Source organism: Sinocyclocheilus anshuiensis, unplaced genomic scaffold (assembly GCF_001515605.1).
Source record: "Sinocyclocheilus anshuiensis isolate Anshui unplaced genomic scaffold, SAMN03320099.WGS_v1.1 scaffold199, whole genome shotgun sequence".
NCBI lineage: Eukaryota > Metazoa > Chordata > Actinopteri > Cypriniformes > Cyprinidae > Sinocyclocheilus > Sinocyclocheilus anshuiensis.
This window is the reverse complement of record NW_015552582.1, coordinates 788,807-809,713: the sequence shown is the minus strand read 5'-3', so window position 1 is coordinate 809,713 and position 20,907 is coordinate 788,807. Positions and strand designations below refer to the sequence as shown.

Below are 20,907 nucleotides of genomic sequence, written 5' to 3'. Positions count from 1 at the left end.
TTTGGACAATTTTAAAGGCGATTTTCTCAGTATTTAGATTTTTTTTGCACCCTCAGATTCCAGATTTTCAAATAGTTGTATCTCGACCAATTATTGTCCTATCTTAACAAACCATACATCAATGGAAAGCTTATGTATTCCGCTTTTTTATGGTGTATAAATCTCAATTTCTAAAAATTTACCTTTATGACTAGTTTAGTGGTCCAGGGTCACATTTGGTCTTATTGTCAGATGCACGCGAGGCCCAGAGTATTCTGGGTATTATTCTAGAACTCTATTAAGTTCACACAGAAAAACAATTTCTAGCTGCTTCAGCTCTGCTGTTGCTCATGCCAGCATGTCCAGGTCACAGTCCAGCAGGCACCAACACTCTCTCATTGATACATTAACACAATGAAACAGGTTACAACCATTGTTACTGCTCTGCAAACAGTGCTTAGGCTCAGTTAGAAATGTTGTATTGCAATAATTTTGTCGTGTTTCATTTTTTAATTATTAATATTATTATTAATCAAATGCTGAACAATTCATTCAGGTATCAGATTTTTCTGAATCTTAAAAGAATATACAAAACGAAACAAACAAACAAACTTTGCAAATATTTATACTATTGTGTCATTTAGTTGCATGGGACATATTCAGCATTTCAATAATCATCAGACCCGGACAGAAATAGCACATTTTAGTGTTAGTTAGAACTTAGAGGAGCCCACATAGCACTGAGCAAAAAAAACAAACAAAACGGCTAACAGCACCTGGTCTCTCAGTCAAACAGATGGCTCTCACCTGTTTCATCTATGCATTCTGGGACAGTGAGAGACAAGATACAGAAGCAAGCAGGCCATCTTATCACTGATAACTTTTTGGAACCGGCAGAGGCATGTAATATTTGCACAATAACACAGTTGTGTTGTATACAGTACAGTTAATCCTTTATTTGAGGTGAGGTTTAAACGTGTTGTGGCATATTGAGATTGTAACATTTCGCAGACCTTCATGGAGAGTTAGTAACTCTCAGTCTTTCAGTCCATAAACAGGTGGAACATTTGGGTGGGGTATTTATGGAGCTTGTTCCATAGAGCTTAGAAAGTACACATACCCCCAGAAACACACACACACACACACACACACACACAAAAAACAAGAGACAAATACTCATATCTGTGCATCAAGGCATTTGTAAACCAGCACACAGAATGATGCAAAAACACATCCACACCCACTTTTATAGTTAGAAAGAAGTCTAGCATTAAAAAGTGTGTTTGCATGACTACTTTTTCCTCTACAAACACTTCTGCAAGATTTGCATGTACACATTCTGTGTCCCACACCTCAACAGTGCCCTCTCTGTGATTATTTATCTGACCAAGGAGGTGCTTATGTTCCACAGCCATCCTGTTTTTAGAAACGGGACAAAATGATACAAATAGAGAAAACACAAACACGACATTTTTTGCTTTATTTATGAATAATTATTACCTTTGATGACATCTAAGTATGCAAGACAATTTAGGCTCAGAGTAAAAAATAAATAAATATATAATCACTTTTGAGCTGTTTAAAATATGAAATAAAGCTCAGTCATAATATAGAAAGCTGAGAAATGCTGCCTCTGCAGGCAGCATATGGAAGTAGGATTGAAAATCAACTTTAGAGTAATTTTTAGTAAATCGCATGGCAAATTGATAAAAACAAAACACAGTTCACTTTTGGACACACTAGAGGCTGTTTCTGTGCCATGAAGTTGACTTTCCTATGATCGCTTCAAATCCTGTCTACTGAGATAGACTGAATGATTTTTGAAGGCAGCATCCTTCATTGGCTATGATATCTCACTTTCCTGTGTGTTCATTTCCATGACAGTTGAGCTCAAAAATCAAATATAAAATGGGTGCTTGTTTGTGTGCAAATGAATGTTTTGTTGTAGTTTGTAAGTATTGTAGTAATTTAATATTCCCTTTAGTTATGACCAACAATCTCTCTTTTTTTTGTTGCCGATCATTAAACCATTATGCTGCTCTTAGAAGTTTGTCCGAGAACAGTATTGGGAGGTACCTTTGTGCACAAACACTAAGCTTTCAGGCACAGCCATAATGCAGTAATAAAACATGAAGTCGTCACAATTATGAGCAATAAAGTCACATTTGCAAGACAAAAGTCATGCTGAGATACAAAGTTGCGGTTATGAGAAAATTCAAAATTGCAAGATATAGTCATAAGTTATGTTGCGCAATTACATTTTCTCTTCCTCTGAGGCAAAAACAGGCTTTCATACCTAAGGGATGTTTTGACAGATTTAACTAACTTCTGGGAACAATTTTGTCCCCAAAGTACAGTTAAGTAAACACAATAAAGCTCTGTGTGAACCAAGCCACCAAAAGAACAAAGAGAACCAAACCTCTGTTGACTTTCATTAAGCTCTGGATCTTCTGTGCATTCACTCACAAAAAGTATGATATAATGATTGTCTTTACAGTGCGAAGACAGCACAGAAACAGCATCTAGTGTATCCAAAAGTGAACTGTGTTTCGTTTCTATCCATTTGCCATGTGATGTACTAAAAATGACAAAAAAAGTTGATAGTGTGAAGATGCCTTATGAGCACGAAAAAAATCTATAATATATATATATATATTCGGAACAACAAATCACAGCACCTACAAATAAAACAATATTGCAAATTATGATCTTCTTCTAGAGGTTTTCCAAAGGTCATTTTAGTATCATCTCAAGATGCTTTTCCAATCACCATGACAACCTTTATATTTCCCCAAGGAAAGAAAACAAAGTAAAACAAATTTTAGTCCTGTCTGGATGCACTAAGATGCTTTAACAAACACTCTAACATTGTTAATCTGACAAATGAACCCAAATACAAGGATTAATGAGAACTATCATCTATTGAAAGAAGTCAATGATGGTGAAATACATACACAATATTGAGAAAGACAAAGACTGCGTTCAAAGACCAGCACTGAAGTTCAGATGAAATGGATGAAAGGTTTATCTGGATTTTGAGCTGGTAAAAAGTCTACTTTGTGTTTCTCTTTGAGTTTATATAGCAGAAACATTGTGTATTTTACAGTTTCCCTCCCAATTCTCTCGTCCTGTATTAATGTGTTGCACACACAGTTGGACCAAAACGTCATCCTTCATCCTGTACTGTGTGTTTTGGAGTTGAAATATTATGGACTAAATCAAAAGCTGAAGAAAACAATAAAACTAGATCAACTGCAAAGACATTGTCACAAACTCTCACTGACATCTGCCTCAAACTCACATTCATTTCATTTGGCTTTTGAAATAGCTAATGCTTCCAACTATCACAAATCAATGTATACCCAAAGGCACGAATGAGCTACAAAGTTGACATGCTCTCCATTTTACAGTACACAGTCAATGCACAAATTATACAGGTCCAAATCTGTTGGAGGTCTTCTAACGGCTGTTAAACAGACCCATTCAAGGACAGAGACACAACTGATGTCATCTCTCATGCAGGAAGCCTTTTCTGGCTTTGTTTTGACTCATTTGGCTTCTGGACATCTGTTGAACTGTATCTGTTAAATAGTTCAGAGCTTTCCAGAACATTCTCTAACAATAGCCAAATGTGTGCTTTTACATCGTGTTCACAAATATGTAACATAGGTTTGAGTCTTTTTCAGGCTCCGGAAGTTATTCACTATGAATGATTCGCACAGCTTTGTTTATTTGTACATGTGAGCTATAAAGTCACACTGCAAAATATAAAAGTCACACAGTGAGCTACACTGCAAAATATAAAGTCACACTGCAAGATATAAAGTCACACTGCAAGATATAAAAGTCACACAGTGAGCTACACTGCAAAATATAAAGTCACACTGCAAGATATAAAGTCACACTGCAAGATATAAAAGTCACACAGTGAGCTACACTGCAAAATATAAAGTCACACTGCAAGATATAAAGTCACACTGCAAGATATAAAAGTCACACAGTGAGCTACACTGCAAAATATAAAGTCACACTACAAGATCTAAAGTCACACTGAGAGATATAATGTCAAACTAAGATATATAACACCACACAGTGAGATATAAAGTCACACTGCAAGATATTATGTCACACTTTAAGATAGTCACACTATGTAATATAAAGTCAGAATGAGAAGTATAATGTCACACTGCATGATATAAGTTCACTCTGTGAGAAATAAAGTCACACTGCAATATATAAGGTCACAATACGAGATATAAGGTCACACTAGCCACACTATGAGTCACACTATGAGATATAAACTCACACTGCAATATATAAAGTCACTGCCGTATATACAGTCACACTGCGAGATACAAAGCCACACTGTGAGATATAAATCACACTGCAAGATATAAAGTCACACTGTGAGATATAGTCACACCGCAAGATTCAAAGTCACACTGCAAGATATAAAGTCATACTGAGAGCTACACTGCAAGATATGTCACACTGCAAGACAGAGTCACACTACATAATATAAAGTCAGAATGAGAAGTATAATGTCACACTGCAAGATGTAAGGTCACTCTGAGAGATATAAAATCACACTGCGATTTATTAAGGCATTGCAATACATAAAGTCACTGCAATATATAAGGTCACACTGCAAGATATGTCACACTATGAGATATAATCTCACTGTATAATATAAACTCACTGCGATATTTAAAGTCACTGCAGAATATAAAGTCACACTGCAGTATGGTCACACTGCAAGATTCGAAGTCACACTGTCTGCGAGATATAAAGTCACTGCAATATATAAGGTCACACTGCGAGATATAAAGTCACACTGCGAGATATAAAGACATATTGCAAGATAGTCACACTGTGAGATACAAGTGGCTTCTTTAAAATGTCAAGAGTAAATGTATGGCCAGTCATAGCACTCTTCCCTATCTTTCCTATCTTCTCTTTTCTGTCTTCATTTACCCTGACGTCGTTCCAAACCTATATAACTTTCTTTCTGTGAACAACAATAGATGTTCTGAAGAACTGTTTTTGATGAAAGTCAATGGGGTCCGAGGTAAACTGGGAACCCCTATCAGACACCATATCCTGGGGAAACCCATGAATCCTAAAGACATGTTGCATGAGAAATTCTGCTGTCTGGCCTGCTGTAGGAATCTTAAGGGTGGGAATGAGATGACATGCCTTAGAAAATCTGTCGACTACAACAAGAATCACTGTGTTACCTTGAGAACTGGGGAGGCCACTAACAAAATCCATGGATATGTGGGACCAGGGTCGTCTCGGGATAGGGAGGGGATGTAGTCTACCTTGAGGGAGGGCTCTAGGTTCCTTATTCCGGGCGCAAGTGGAACATGCAGCAACCATCCTCCGGACATCAGTTCCCTTATTGGGCCACCAAAACTTAGACTGGATCCGCCTCAGGGTTCTCAGGACCCCTGGATGCCCAGATGACGGTGCGGCTTGACTCCACTGCAGTACTTTGGACCTGATCGTGTTAGGCACAAAGAGGCGACCCGATGGGCCATTACCTGGGTCAGGCTGCTGAATCTGGGCCTTCCGTACTGCTGTCTCCTAGTCCCACTGGATGCCTGCCAGCACTCTGTACCTTGGTATGTGGAACTCACTCTTCTCTAGTTTGACGAAGAGGTTGTTTGAGAGCAGATGAGATAGAACCTGCCGGACATGTTGAACGTGGTCCTCGTGACTCTGGGAAAATATTAAGATATCATCGAGATATACAAACACACATTTGTTGAGCATCTCTCTCAGAACATCATTGATAAGGGCTTGGAAGACGGCTGGGGCATTAGCTAGCCCGAAGGGCATCACCTGATACTCGTAATGCCCTGTAGGGGTGTTGAAAGCCGTCTTCCATTCGTCCCCCTCCCTGATTCTCACTAGGTGGTACGCATTCCGGAGGTCTAATTTCGTGAAGATGGTAGCGCCCTGGAGAAGTTCAAAGGCTGTGGCCATAAGTGGTAGTGGATATCGATTCTTCACCGTGATGTTATTTAGGCCACGATAATCAATGCAATGGCGAAGACCTCCGTCCTTCTTACCCACGAAAAAAACCCAGCTCCTGCCGGTGAAGTGGAAGGCCGAATGAATCCATTCTCCAGTGCTTTACAAATGCAAATCATCCATTGCTGACCTCCCTGGAGCTGACAACGAGAAGAGTCTGCGGTAGGTAGGCTCAAGACTGAACAAAACACAATGGCTAAAGGCAAACTTAAATAGGGCCCTACACAGGTGAGTATCATCAACAATAATTGCTAAGCAGAGCTGAGAGTTCTTGCCAATGGTTGCCCCCTGGCAACTGGGAGGAAGATTGCAGGCAGCAGACATCCCGCGCCCCCTTGTGGCTGGGAGTAATACTGCTGGTCATGGCAGGAGTGTGACCCCTAGTGGTTGGAGGAAGTACCGCCAGCTAAAGTCTTACAGAGACTGTAACATCATCAGCAGAACACCGGCGCCTCACCCCACAGAACCGAAGAGATGGCCGGAGATGAGAAAGAGGATTAAAAGAGGAAAGAGACAGAGTGGAGGAATTATGAGCAGCGTGGAAAAAATTTTCTTAAGGGACAGTTAAAACAAGAAAGAGACAGATGGGGACGTGATAAGAGCGTGTGATAAAGAGAAAAATGAGGAAAGAAAGACGAATGAGTGCTGTGATATGCTACACAGATTTATATAAAGAGATTAAAGAGAGAGAAAGGTAGAGATGGAATGAGAGAGAGAGAGAAATGGCCAGATGTGGAGTTGGACAGATGAAGAGGTCTGTGTCTTTTGACAGTTTAATAGACAGACTGTAATCCTGTCACAATCTCCAGGGTAACATATTCCGTTAAAATATTTCTGCATGACCTGGAGACATATAAATAAACTTTCATTAACTTTTTGATGATTTACTTGTATAACTATGGACATATAGTAAATATGTACTGTATATTATAGAAATAAAAAAGATGGAAATTAAATATTTATAAGTCAGAATTTAATCTTAATAATTATATATATATTATAGAATCAATATAAGGATATACTATAAATATGTATATTATATTATATCATTCTGGCTAATAAATATTCCTACACATATTATAGAAATAATGTAAAAAAAAATATATATATTTTTAATAAATATAACATAAAAACAACATACAGTAAATATAAAAAACCATGGCAATTAATCAGTATATTATTTATATCATCATATTTACATCAATATTCTGATAACTGCAATCCATGTAACTGTAGCCAAAGTGTATGTGCTTGTTGTCCTCTTAATACAATGAGTTTAAATATAAATGTAAAACATTATATGTAAAATGTTTAATTTTATGTTAAGTTGACACTGTAGTATATAGAAATTTAAATCTAGCTGTCAGTCCAATAAAACATTTGATTAATCGCATGATTTCCAACCAGTGTTTAGAAAGCAAATACAATTGTAAAATAGATTTTTTTTTTTTACAAATGTATTTATCTTTAGAATTATTATTATTTTATTTTATATTTTTGAATTATTCATGAAGTGAAAAATTTCCCTGGAGCCTAATTAGACCTATTCCTCTAGTTTAAATATGGTATCAACACCAATCACCAAGTGGTTTAGTGAGACCTGACAGTGACATGTGTCTCAAATGCATGTCCCTTGATTTCAGATTTCATCAGGAGAGGATCTCTAATGCCATGAAGTGTTCTTGCATGTTAATAGTTGAAAACGTAAACAAAACAAAACATCTTGAAACCCATAACACCTGTATTTACCGCTTACCACTTGTGATCGGATCACCGAGACAGATGTTAATACCAGGTTTAAGCAGGTCATTCATTCACAGACATGCACAGTGCACACACCCACGTACACTTGCGTGCATCCACATGCACACACAAACACGTACACACATATAATAAACCAGTCATAAACACAAACGCCTGCTTTTCACACCAATGAATCTGAATGCAAACGTCAAAATACAATTACACCACAAACAATTTCAGATACGAGAGATACTGTATAAGCTACATAATTGATAGCAGGTTAAGGTTCAAAGGCTGTCAGTCTCTTGGCCCAAACTCAAGAATTCAGGCACATTCAGGCCTAACAGCCATATCAAGCCCTGCATCAGGGTACACCCCATGAATCCACCTGACATGCAAAGTGTGTGTGAACATCTTTATTCCATATATGGTATGGTCCACATGCCCTGAACATCAGCTAAGATAATACTGAATATTTTTGGACGTCAATGTGCGTATGTCTGTGCTAGCAAACAGACTTTAGCATGCCAAAGTGACAGAGTCCTTGTTAACACCATCATGTTCTTTACGTCGTCCATGTGAGTGTGCGCTTGAGTAAGAAGTAAGCAAGTGTGTGAAGTTAGCTGACGAGTGTGTGCTGTTTCGCGCAGCTCTGTGAGTATGGAACCTCTGGTGGCTTTTCGGTCATGTTATCGTTACCTATGACCTCTCCCCACGTCTTCGCCTCATTCACACCAGCAGCATTACGTTCCAGCTGTCTTTGGATATTGCCGTTTTATCAGGACTGTCCTCATGACATCATCGCTGTCATCATTATCATCATTATGCAGTATTCTGGCTGCAGTATTTACTCTTATCAGTTCTGCACACAAGCTTCTGGTTTTGCCTGGTAGCTTACAGAGCTTTAATTGCACTTCCTATCAGCAGGAAATTGTTCTAATAGGGGAAGGAAAGGGAGAGTAAAATGTCCACTTGATGATTAGTTAATGACGATTTACAGCAATAATTTGTATATTTTTATATTTGTTTAAAATAATATTACGAGAATGAAACTGCCATATAAACATGTTCTAAAACATTTCTATAAAATATTTATTAAATATAAATAATAAAATAAAGAAAGAATAAGGCAAATAGTAAAGCATATAAAATTAATTATAACTAAACATTTATTAGTCAAACAATTGTATAAATATGTATATTATAGAAATAATATAAATATAGAAAATAAGTATACGCATTAGTCAAAATATAATAGAAATACATATATTTTATATATAAAGATATATTAATATAATTAGTGAGAATATAACATGAATATACATTTGCATATTATAGAAATAATATAAATATAGAAAATAAGTATACGCATTAGTCAAAATATAATAGAAATACATATATTTTATATATAAAGATATATTAATATAATTAGTGAGAATATAACATGAATATACATTTGCATATTATAGAAATAATATGAAAATTGAATATAATTATATATTACATTCTGACTAATAAATAGTCATGTATTATTCAGATTTCATATATGTATATTATAGAAGGTAGTAAATAAATATTTATGTTTATTAGTCAGAATAGAAGTAATATAAAGATAAATGTAATTATTAGTCAGGTTTAATATAAATATACATTTATATATAATATAAAGAAAGAATATAATTATTTATATTACATCCTAACTAATAAATATTTATATGTATTCTATTCAAAATATAATATTAATATGTATATTAAAGAAATAATATAAAGATAGAAAATAAATATACATATTTATTAGTCGGAATATAAGTATTTTATAGATATAATATAAATATAGAATATAAATAGAATTATTAGCCAGAATATAATTTATTATTTATTATTAAATAAATATTAAATATTTACTTAGAATAAAGAGCCACATCTCAATAGTAGTCAATGGCCGTTAATTAGTATATCGTCTTTTTCGTGTAACTATAGTTAATGTGTACGCGCTTGCTATCCTCTCAAATGAGCTATCTAACAACGAGTGTTTGGGTTTGCATTCCTCTGTAATCAAGTGTTTCTTTTTCTTTTTATTGTTTCTTAGTCCCAGGTGGCTGCTATACACTGCACTGTCATCTTGGCATAAACAAAACACAACAGCACTTCATGGGAACACCGTTGCTAAGGGTTACGTCATACAGTAATGCTAATCTCTCAATGTCTAAGTGCCCTGTTCTGAACACAGATACTGTTCTGAACTTCAGTCTATACCCGTTGCGTGCAGAATGGGGTAAAACATCAGGCTAAAGATCATCATACACAAAAGACAGCTTAAGCTGTGTTTAAAATGTATGATTGGTTGGGACTGCACCAGCTGAAAGACTTCTAAACATTTACAAAGCATATCAACAAAGCAAGTTTACGTAAAAAAATAAACATGCAGGGAAAAACATAAAACAAGAAATTATATAAGAGAGAAGAAAGATCTCTGCAGATGCTAAATACGGCCAATAAGACTTTCGAAATAACAGATAATTAACCTTGTAGAAATAGTAGCAAAGTTTTTCAAACCCATATGAAACCAACAATGCAATTATACATGTCTAAGAATCTGACACGTAGTTTAAACTAGATTTTTCCTTTTTTGTCATTGACCCTAAAATAAACCATTATTTGTAACTGTATGGAGGAAATGTGTGTCTTCAGTGCAGATCTAGATGTTAGTCTATGGCAAACATGTGTAATGTGGCAAATGACACCTTAACGGTAACACTGTAAGCACACCACATGGTTCAAACACATCACAGGGTTATGACAAGGTCAATGCTAAGTCATAATCAGCTGGGATGTAGGCCAAAATCAGCATTTCCATTATGGAGGCGTGTTGAGACTCCTCACTCAAAGCCCAAAGCTCATGATAGCGAATAATGCACATAAACAAGCACAAAACAGATACAGGGTCAGAGGTCAGTACTAAAGGGGTTTGAGAGAAGATTTTTCATCACCTACTCCTCTCTGATCCATATGTTTCTGATGTATCACACAAACACACTCGAGTCAGCCACTGCAGTTTTAGGCTCATGTTTATGAGATGACATCATAATTACAAGCTACTGCGAAACAAACAAGAGCAGGTATGAAACCTGACAGAGAAGTTTTCCCACAGGTCAAACAGTGATACTGTGACTCATTTAAAGTAGAATGATTCAAAAGTGGGGTTCTTTTGAAAGAAGTCCCTTATGCTCATCAAGGCTGCATTTATTGGATCAAAACAAAACAAAAACAAAAAAAAGTAAAAACAATAAAATTGTGAAATATTTTTGCCATTTAAAACAACGCTGAATTTTCAGCATCATTGCTCCAGTCTTCAGTGTCACATGATCCTTCAGAAATCACTCTAATATACTGGTCAAGATTATTATTATTATCAATGTTAAAAATAGTTGTGCTGCTTTATGAACCATGATACATTTTTTCAGGATTCTTTGATGAATAGAGAGTTCAAAAGAACAGCTATTATTGGAAATATATTTCTGTCATGACAACTCTCGGAGGGATTGGCATGGTAATGTACATGACAATGTTAATGTATTTGGTCTTGGCGGAATAGATCTGCTACGCTGCTGCTGCTGCTGCGGCAGAGCAAGTACCGAGACTTGCTACTGCCAGTACATCCACAACATGCTGCTGTGAGCATGTAAGAAGTATTTGCTGCTGCAAATATAACATACATGAAATAACCCCCATATAGCGTACATGAATCACCTCGTAGCAGATCTATACAGGTGGAGCTGGGGAAGGTGGAGAGTTTCTGAAGCAAGCTGCAACTGCTACAGCAAGCACTAATCATATATTTGAATGTTGAGCAGCGAGCTCATTGGCTACTGATACAGGAGAGAACCAATCAGCTGTGCCATGTGATAATGATGTAATTAGGTCAGATTGAGTTAGACCTATCGGACTGCGCCATCTAGAGTTTCATGCCAGAACTCTGTATATCTTTTGAAACATTATAAATAAAAACCACTCTTCATTGGTGTCTTTATGACCTCACACCACTTAACATGATGAGTGTGTCTTTTAGCATTTTAGCATCAAGTGCTGGTTGGTCTGTTAACGCCAAAGCAAAGCCTGCATGTTTGTTCAGTGTAGCACAATGACACACTTGTGGTTCTTCTAGCTGCCAACCAAAATGTTTCTGAGCAAGAATTCCTCACTCTCAACCTTCTTTCCCAAGCAATATTCTTCCTTACATATCCACACTTCTCCATCTCTCTCCACCCTTCACTCTTTTTCGGCCCCTCTTAAATTCCAGCGCTAGTTGGAAAATGCTCTATTTGCATGACATGAATGTTGGCACAGGGAAAAAACATCCTTATTCACTCTTGTATTGGTCTCTTTCCTTCCCTCTCTCCCTCTAGCTTCTGCTTATGTCTCTCGCTCTGTGTGACAGAACATGCATCAATGATTCTTCACCTCCGGTATGTTCGGATGTACTTCCTTTTGAGGAATTTTCCAACTGTGGGCGATTAAGCCTGGACATTTCGTACAAATAAACACACCAATAATGCATTGCTATGATGTTCTGTCCCATTAGCATTTGAAGAAACAATGTAAGCAAAGAGAGTACCAGGTGTTCAAGATTTAACAACACAATCAAAAGGCTCTTCAAACACAGTAAACTACTATTCAAAAGTCTGGGATAATTAATATTTTATTTTAATAAATTAATACTATTATTCAGCAAGGATGCACTAAATTGAGCAAAAGTGGCAGTAAAGACATTTATAAATTATAATGTTACAAAATATTTCTATTTCAAATAAATGCTGCCCTTTGAATTTTCTTTTAATCAAATAATCCTGAAAAAAATGTATCATGGTTTCCACAAAAATATAAAGCAGCACAACTGTTTTCAACATTGATAATAATAAGAAATGTTTCTTGAGCACCAAATCAGCATATTTTAATGATATCCGAAGGATCATGAAAACAAGAGTAATGGCTGCTGAAAATTCAGCTTTGCCACCAAATGAATAAATTACATTTTAAAATATATTAAAAGTTGTTTTAAATTGTAGTATTATTTCAAAATATTACTGTTTTACTGTATTTTGATCACATAAATGCAGCCTTGGTGAGCATAAGTGGCTTATTTCAAAAATATTCAAAACTCTTACCGATCCCAAACATCCCTTAAAATCTTTTATAACAAGGGATTGATTCACTTTTGCTGAAAGTATGTATAAATAAATAAATAAATAAATAATAAAACAGCAACTATGTTTTCAGCTTAAATATCTTCTACTGTTAAAAGCATATAACAGCAAAAAGTACTACAACTCCTCATATAAATGTTATGAGAATGAGCTAAAGGAAACAGAATAACATTGAGGTACTAGAAAAGATCACCAGATAAAATGTTGTTTCTGTTTAAAGGGGTCATATGATGCAATTTCATTCAATTTTTCCTTTCTCTTTGGAGTGTTACAAGCTCTTGGTGCATAAAGAAGATCTGTTAGAGGAGAAACAATAATGTACAGTATGTGGAAAATAATGTGTTTTTTGAACCTTAAACCGCATAAACACATTTCATTACACCAAATACACAAAATAATGTTCTTTTTAGCAACATCATATGACCCCTTTAACAGTTTATATTTAGAGCTTTCATATTCATTCACGATCTTTCTCTCGAGGATGGGATGAAATGCTGGCACGGAAACCTGAGCTTGTTATTGAGAGGGACTGCAAGGGGCATTTTTAGAAGTACGACTATGAGGGAGGATCTCCTGCTAAGATCTGGCAACCTCATCAAAGAACAAGCCCAAGGCAGACAAGTGATAAAATGTAAAAGAGCCATTAACCGGAGAAGTAATGAATACACACACATGCTCACACATTCATTGTGAAGCTGCTCCCATGGGTGAACGTAACTTCCACTTCACTTTGTTTCCAATTAGTTTTATTATAATGAGAACTTTGTCCTCCTGCCATGTGTGTGTGTGTGTGTGTGTGTGTTTGTGTGCGACTCATGGTGTTTGTTATATGCTGTATTTGTTTATCATTTCCACAACAATTTCCTGCAATAATGTTCTTAACAAAAAATCAAGGTACAAACTAAGTGTTGAGTGTAAATATTCTCACAAACATGATATTTTATTTGCTAACATCAGATAAGCATGCAGTCATGTTGTCAGTTATGCACGTCACCTTGGCTGATAACATTTATTTCTCAGTGACATCCTGTGACACATAAAGATATGCCTGGCAACATTTATGATCCATAACAAAATATAACGTTAAACAACAGTTTAGATAACAGGAATGACAAATGAAGCCATGCACACCATTGACAATAACCCAAACTCAAAAATAAACATTATTACCAACACAGAAATTCGCAAGCATACTCAAACACCAAATTAGTTTTATGATAACAGAATAAACTGTATTTATAATCTTAAATTTAAAAATAGAAATTAATTGAACATGAATTAATTCACCTAAGCTCAAATATACCTTTGTATGGTTTTTAGTTTGCAAGATATTTGATAGGCCCCTCAGAGACCCATGAATTGGTGTTAATGATGTATGTCTATTATTCTTCCCTCTTAAATGTGTTTTAGGAAGCTTCTTATTATAAAAGTCATTTGGTTTGTGTACATTTTTGAACAGAGATTTTTAGAAAACGTTTAGAAATTTTTGGAAAATTGCATCTCTGGACTTTATGTTGCACCAAATTTCACCATATTAATAAGTATATACAACATTTCCAGCAAGGTAGAAGGCTGAAATTTGGATATGTTCATCACAGTACGATCCACTGTAACTCTACAGTTTCATGATTGTAAAATATTCCTACACCTCACTGACTGTAAATGACATTAAAATGTATACTGAGAGGCCTAAATCACAGTTACATTGACCTAAATCTTTCCAGTAAACTAGAAGTTTAAAATTTGACTATGTTCATCTCAAAACAGCCCAGACTACTTTAGGGTACATTGAATATCATTTGGAGTAGTTTTTCTATAATTTACTGAATAGGCTGTTGTGTGTATTTAAGCTTTTGGATAAATGGGTAAATGAAAAATTAGATGAAAATGATATGTCTTAATACGATGAGAAATACTAAAATGATTGTGTAACATCTCATATGACTGTACTGCCCTAAAGACAATACTGAGGAACAGATGTGAAATTCTGTGGTGGCCACACACACACATACACACACACACACACACACACACACACACACACAGACACACACACACACAAGACAAACAAAAGAATCACCTAAATGTCTGTCTGCAAAGATAAAGGCTTGATGACACAATTTAGCTTCTGAGGTAAACCCTAGGTTATGTAACACCTGTATGTATTCACTGTAGTATTTATACCAAGGGTCTCTGTAGTGTCTACTATGAGGTGTAAGTTAATAAACTATATCTGGGGCCATATGTATAAAGCCGCTCAAAGTAAAAGTTTAGTCCTAAGTGTGTCAAAATTCTAAGAATGACGTAGTTTTACTCTTATTCCTAGACTTAAGAATAAGAGTGATTCATAAAGGTTCCTAAGTGTTAAAAGAGGTCTCAGCCCCTAAATCATTTAAGAGAGCTGGAGAGGTCTCCTAACCTAGTTAGGAGTAATAAGCACACACACACACACACACACACACACACACACACACACACACACAGACACACACACACACAAGACAAACAAAAGAATCACCTAAATGTCTGTCTGCAAAGATAAAGGCTTGATGACACATGTGCGGATTCACACCTGCACAAACACACATAAACAAACACATATGCTCTACTCTGAGAGATCTCTGGGCTTCATTCCTTAGAAGCATAAATCTATAGAGGCACCTCTATAAGCCTGGGCACTGTTTACCTCTCTGCCAAAGCCAGTGTTTATCTAACACCTTGCCTCTCCACACCTGCAAATGATTGGGGCTAATGGTTTAAATGAAAGAATGTGAACGAGGAAGATAACCTCCTCTTTACCAGAGATGATGTCACCGGGTCAATATCCTGGTCAGGACTTTTCAATAAAAGACAAGTCGAGTAAGCAGTCAGCCATACTAACCTCCTGTGAAGGCCAATTCCACACAAACATCAGCCTTAAAGTAAAAAAATCAAGTGTTTTCTGAAGGAAATTTTAAGATTAGGTCTATATTGTACTGTACATTGTTTATCCTTGCTGTCACAAAAAAAAAAAGCTTTGAGTTTGGATCAGTCAGTCAGTCGCTCACGGACCACTCACATTTCACGGTAAAATATGAATGCTTAATGCACAACACTTAAGATGCATTAGCTCACCGATGCAAAATGTTGTCAGTCAACTCTGATGTACTCAGACTGGAGCTTGATACATGCTGATGATGTCATTTAAAGGTTCAGCAGATGCTAAAGAAAACTGACGCTGTTTTGTCACACACAATTTAATTCCAAAAGGGTGCGTGAGAATGTCTTCACACCCATTACTGTGAAAATGATCGGGAGCTACAAAAATAAATAAATTATGCACATAAAATTCACATTTGATGTCTACTGTATGTCAGCCAGAAGAATCTATATCGTAATTATTAAAGTAATATAATACAGTATGCAGTGTAAGTCCTATCAGATTAGTTCATGTTATATAGATTGAATATCCATCCAGTGTGATTCATTGCCATTTGCCCTTCAAAAGGCAAATCAAAAGTCAGAGGCAAGAATATGCATGTATCTGATGCAGACATGAGCTGCAATAGATACTCAGGGACTCAGTGTATAGTGTATAACCACTGTCTACTGTTTAAGATGGAAACTAGAGACACACTCTATTTACTCTGTCACAATTTCCATTTTTAAACAATACGTGTAAAAAGATCATATGTTGTGAGATCATAGAGATGAACCTGACAAAAAGACTATCCTAACTCTATTATGTTATCTTTAACTCCTCATGGACAACTAAAAAATTATTTCCTAATAAGTGTTCTTATTTTAATGCCCAGTAAAGATATCCAGCATAGAACATCCCTAAAATAGCTTTTAGCTTCTTTACAAAAGTCTCCTACTCTTAGAAAAGTCCTACTTTTTACTAAGAATTTTTTGACACTTAAGTCAAAGCTTAAGAGACCATTCTTAAGAGCATTTCTGAGAAGTTTAATACATACGGGCCCTGGTCTTGCGCAATCTGACTCGAACCTGAGATGCAACACTCCCACCTAGAGGTCAGTCAATCTTAGATACATGGCAAGTCACATGCTATATCTCCATGTGGGGCTATTCTATGTGCTCTCTCTTTCCAACACCTACATATTCCCTAAGAAGGTGTAGAAAGGTGGAGAAAGTAAAGCCAAATGGAAAGTGTCAAGTCATGGCATGGATAGCATTCCAGAGCCTGGCTCCTCCATGCCGGCCAGAGGCCTATTTATATTGACAGGATGAGGCTCGGTTGCAGTGGCAGAGGGAGAAGGATGAGGCTTTGCATTTCCAGTGTGCAACCACCACGTCCGTGGAGTCTAAGTGTGTCTCCGTCCTCTTTCATTATGCAACCCCATGTGGGCAGAAATCCCCATTTACTGTTGCCCCTCTCCAGCTCAACGTCAAACCTCCTGTTGCTGGGGTGGAAAACAGTGTGTGTTGTACAGATCAGAGCACACAGAGCTCTGTGTTTATGCACTCAAACTCACAGAACATTAAACATCTGAAGCCAGGCTATAAACCTCAAAATTTTAACTTGAAAATTTGACCCTGCTTTTTTGACCCTACTGGGCAAAATGATTGCTATACTTTTCCCCTCAGTTCATCTACATCATTTCTATAATAACAACTGATAAGAGCAGGCTAAACTTACTAACTTACATGCTGGTTCAGACTGGTTTATTGTGGTTAGAGTTGGATTAATGCTAGTCTAGCTAGTGAATGCATTTTACTATAGCAAAACTAAAACCTGTCTCATGCCACATGTCTTCAACGCATAATCTAATCAAATTAACTGTTTGCAACATTCACATTGCCTGTGTAAGCAACTTAAAAAATATGGTGAAAATGCACAATAAACCCATTTATCATCAAAATATTTTGCAATAGAGGATTTTAAGAAGCAACATACAAAATTGGAATGAATTCACACATTATTTCATTTACATTAGGCTCACAAGCAGCACTTTCAGTTTGGTAAATTGTATTGAATTCAGATAAGCAGTGTATGACTACACTTGATCACACTCTGTATAGTTGAATTACTATTTGGATGTAAATTTAGTGCTTCTCCTTATGTAAATTAGATTTCAATTAGTCATCATTAATTTAGTTTTTACTTACATTTTTTTTAATTCAAGTGTGAAAATACTGTACAATGACAATTCTGTCTGTTGCAGTTACAATAAATAGTGCTGCATACAGTATGTGATGCTAATACAACAATTACAACAAAAACAGCTGGTCTATTCCGCATGGGTCTCTATACAGTATATTCCCTGCCACACAAAAATACATACCCAACTAACAAAAATGTTCTAAGGACATTCTGCTAACATGAAAATGTAATTTCTGAATGTTCTCTTAACATTCAAAACATCTGGATTTTAAAATATATATATATTTTTAATTTTCTTGCTTTTTTCTTGGTTATGCGAATGTTATAATTCCATTTGATCATTTTGCAAACATTATGGGGACATTACTTTTGAATGATCTCTCAGCAATCTGAAACAAGGAGTCTGAAACAAGGAGTAAAATATAAAAAATGTTAGACAAATGTCCAAGTAAGATGCTTCAAGAAAAACAAAGTCACATTAACAATGTATAAATTCATACATTTTTTTTCTAACCTTTTGAGAACATTATTAAAAGCCAGATAGCATTGAATGAACATTCTGTTAACATTACAGGAAGAACGTTTGTTCATAATTTTGAGAGAAGCTTGCCTTGAACCTTGAACATTAGCCAAAGATCTGAGATCATTCCCTGTTGGATGAGTATAATCATCATTATAATCACTGTATTTACACATTTACACTTGCATCCAAAAAAAAAAACATTTTGGTTTCTATCCCATCCAATTCTTTTGTTCATTTCAGTTCTCAAATTTTAATTGTATATCTAACTTTTTCTTTTAATTTGGAGATTCTTTTTAAAAAGCTGGTCAGCCGCTGCTCACTCCACAAGGCTTGTGTCAGTATCTGTTTATTTCCACTGCTGAATATCCACTGGGATTGTTGACAGTGGAAACAACAACAACAACAGATTTACATGCGAGTGGAAACAACGTTAATAAGCATCACATTAAGGTAACCATCTGACTGATAGCGACTGGTTGTTCAAAGAATATTTCCTCAGTGTTATCAGCGGAGTAGAGAGATCAGCTCTAATGAAAATGACCTTTTAAAACCACTAAGGGAAGGTGTTGAGTTGCGCTTTTAATTTTAATGAGAGGGATAGGGCTAGCAGATTAACAAAAGAGCTGGAGAGTTCACAGACCTCATCACTTCTTTGCAAGACATAATGAGCTCCAAGACACCAGCAGTTACTGGAATGAAAGCATCTACTAAATGCAAGTAAACATCCCCACTCAAACAGCAGCAACATGATTCTTAAGGTGGGTAATGGGACCACACAGACATCTCTTTGATCTGTTTGTCACCACTAATTTCCACATTGGACACTATGCCCACACACACTGTGGAACATCCCTCTCAAGTAGCAGTTCACCATCAAGAATATCTCTGAAACATCTGTACACACATACTGTACTCTTCTCAGTGCAACCATCTCAATAATGTGTGTGCTTTATAGGCAAACAATGATGAATTTCAACATTGCAATGCCAAAATGGAGAAAATATGGTAGATCTGATCTAGTATGATATTTGAGTTGGTTAGACCATCAACAAATAAATGGTAAGTTGCCTAGTGAGCTTAAATTTATAGAAAGTAGAGACATTGATAAGGTTATGTTCAGTGTCTGATTTATGGGGGGGTTTGGAAGGGCTCTGATCCCACTAATTAACACTTGAACTCCCCAAAGGAAGTCAAAACAAAAGCTCTTATATGTATTGTTTTATTATATGTTTTGGATGGTTTTGGTTTTTCCAAAAAAAAATAAAAAAGTATTGTCATTGTCACTTTAGTTTTGTACAGCACAAACATATATAAAGATTTGCATTGCACAAGAACCTCAAACAATTACTGCCAAAAATTCTATTTAAAAGTCGACTCTCCTGAAAGTCATTGAATAATTCATACACTCCCTTTGTGTTTGTGTTCCTCTGGAACATTTGCAGGAATCATTCTGAGGTTACACAGTACTGAGGAGTCACTTGCAGGAGGGACTGAGTTTGGCGCCGCACCAGCAAGACTGCAGCGGTATCACTAAAAATAGCATCTGTTTGTTTGTTAACCTTCCAGAGCTGGCAGGAAAAAATACTAAATTTCTGAATCACCAAGCAAAAGTGGCATCATAACTGTCTTGCTCACTGTCTAAGATCTCATTCACACAGTAAACAATGCAGTTTATTCTAATAGCAAGTAATCTATGCCATGAATAGACAGTTTCTCCCTTACACAGGCTTGATGAATAAAAAAGGACATGAAGTTCATCAAAATTTCCTAACGTTTTCCTCATATGACACAATTTAGTTCTATTTTATACCCAGTATGTTTTTGTCGGTGCAACAGAGCTGAGAATAGACAGAGAATGGCATTTTCAAGCCATAGATTCCCCTGAGAATTTTCCTTTTCTTTTTTAAAATTTTATTTCATTATTATAACGTTACTTCAATAAATTTTCAAATGACATAACCACAACAAATTACCACAAACAAGAATTTTGAAACCACTTTGTACTTTAAAAAGTTCCTAACAAGTTGCTAATTGACATCATGACAGTCGGGTTCCGGTAGTAAAAATCCCATTCATATTGTCTAAGGGAGTTGATCTTGAACAATAACTTATAAACCTTCATACAGACCCACTGTAAGCTACAAGGTTGTTAACTGATGGTATACAGGTGCATCTCAATAAATTAGAATGTCGTGGAAAAGTTCATTTATTTCAGTAATTCAACTCAAATTGTGAAACTTGTGTATTAAATAAATTCATTGCACACAGACTGAAGTAGTTTAAGTCTTTGGTTCTTTTAATTGTGATGATTTTGGCTC

At 36.0% G+C, this 20,907-nt stretch overlaps 1 protein-coding gene across 3 annotated transcripts in view; it reads right to left on the bottom strand.

The window, feature by feature from the left end:
* palld (palladin, cytoskeletal associated protein) overlaps positions 1–20,907 on the bottom strand; it is a 95,503-nt gene that overhangs the window by 70,901 nt on the left and 3,695 nt on the right. The gene's annotated exons all lie outside the window — the stretch shown is intronic.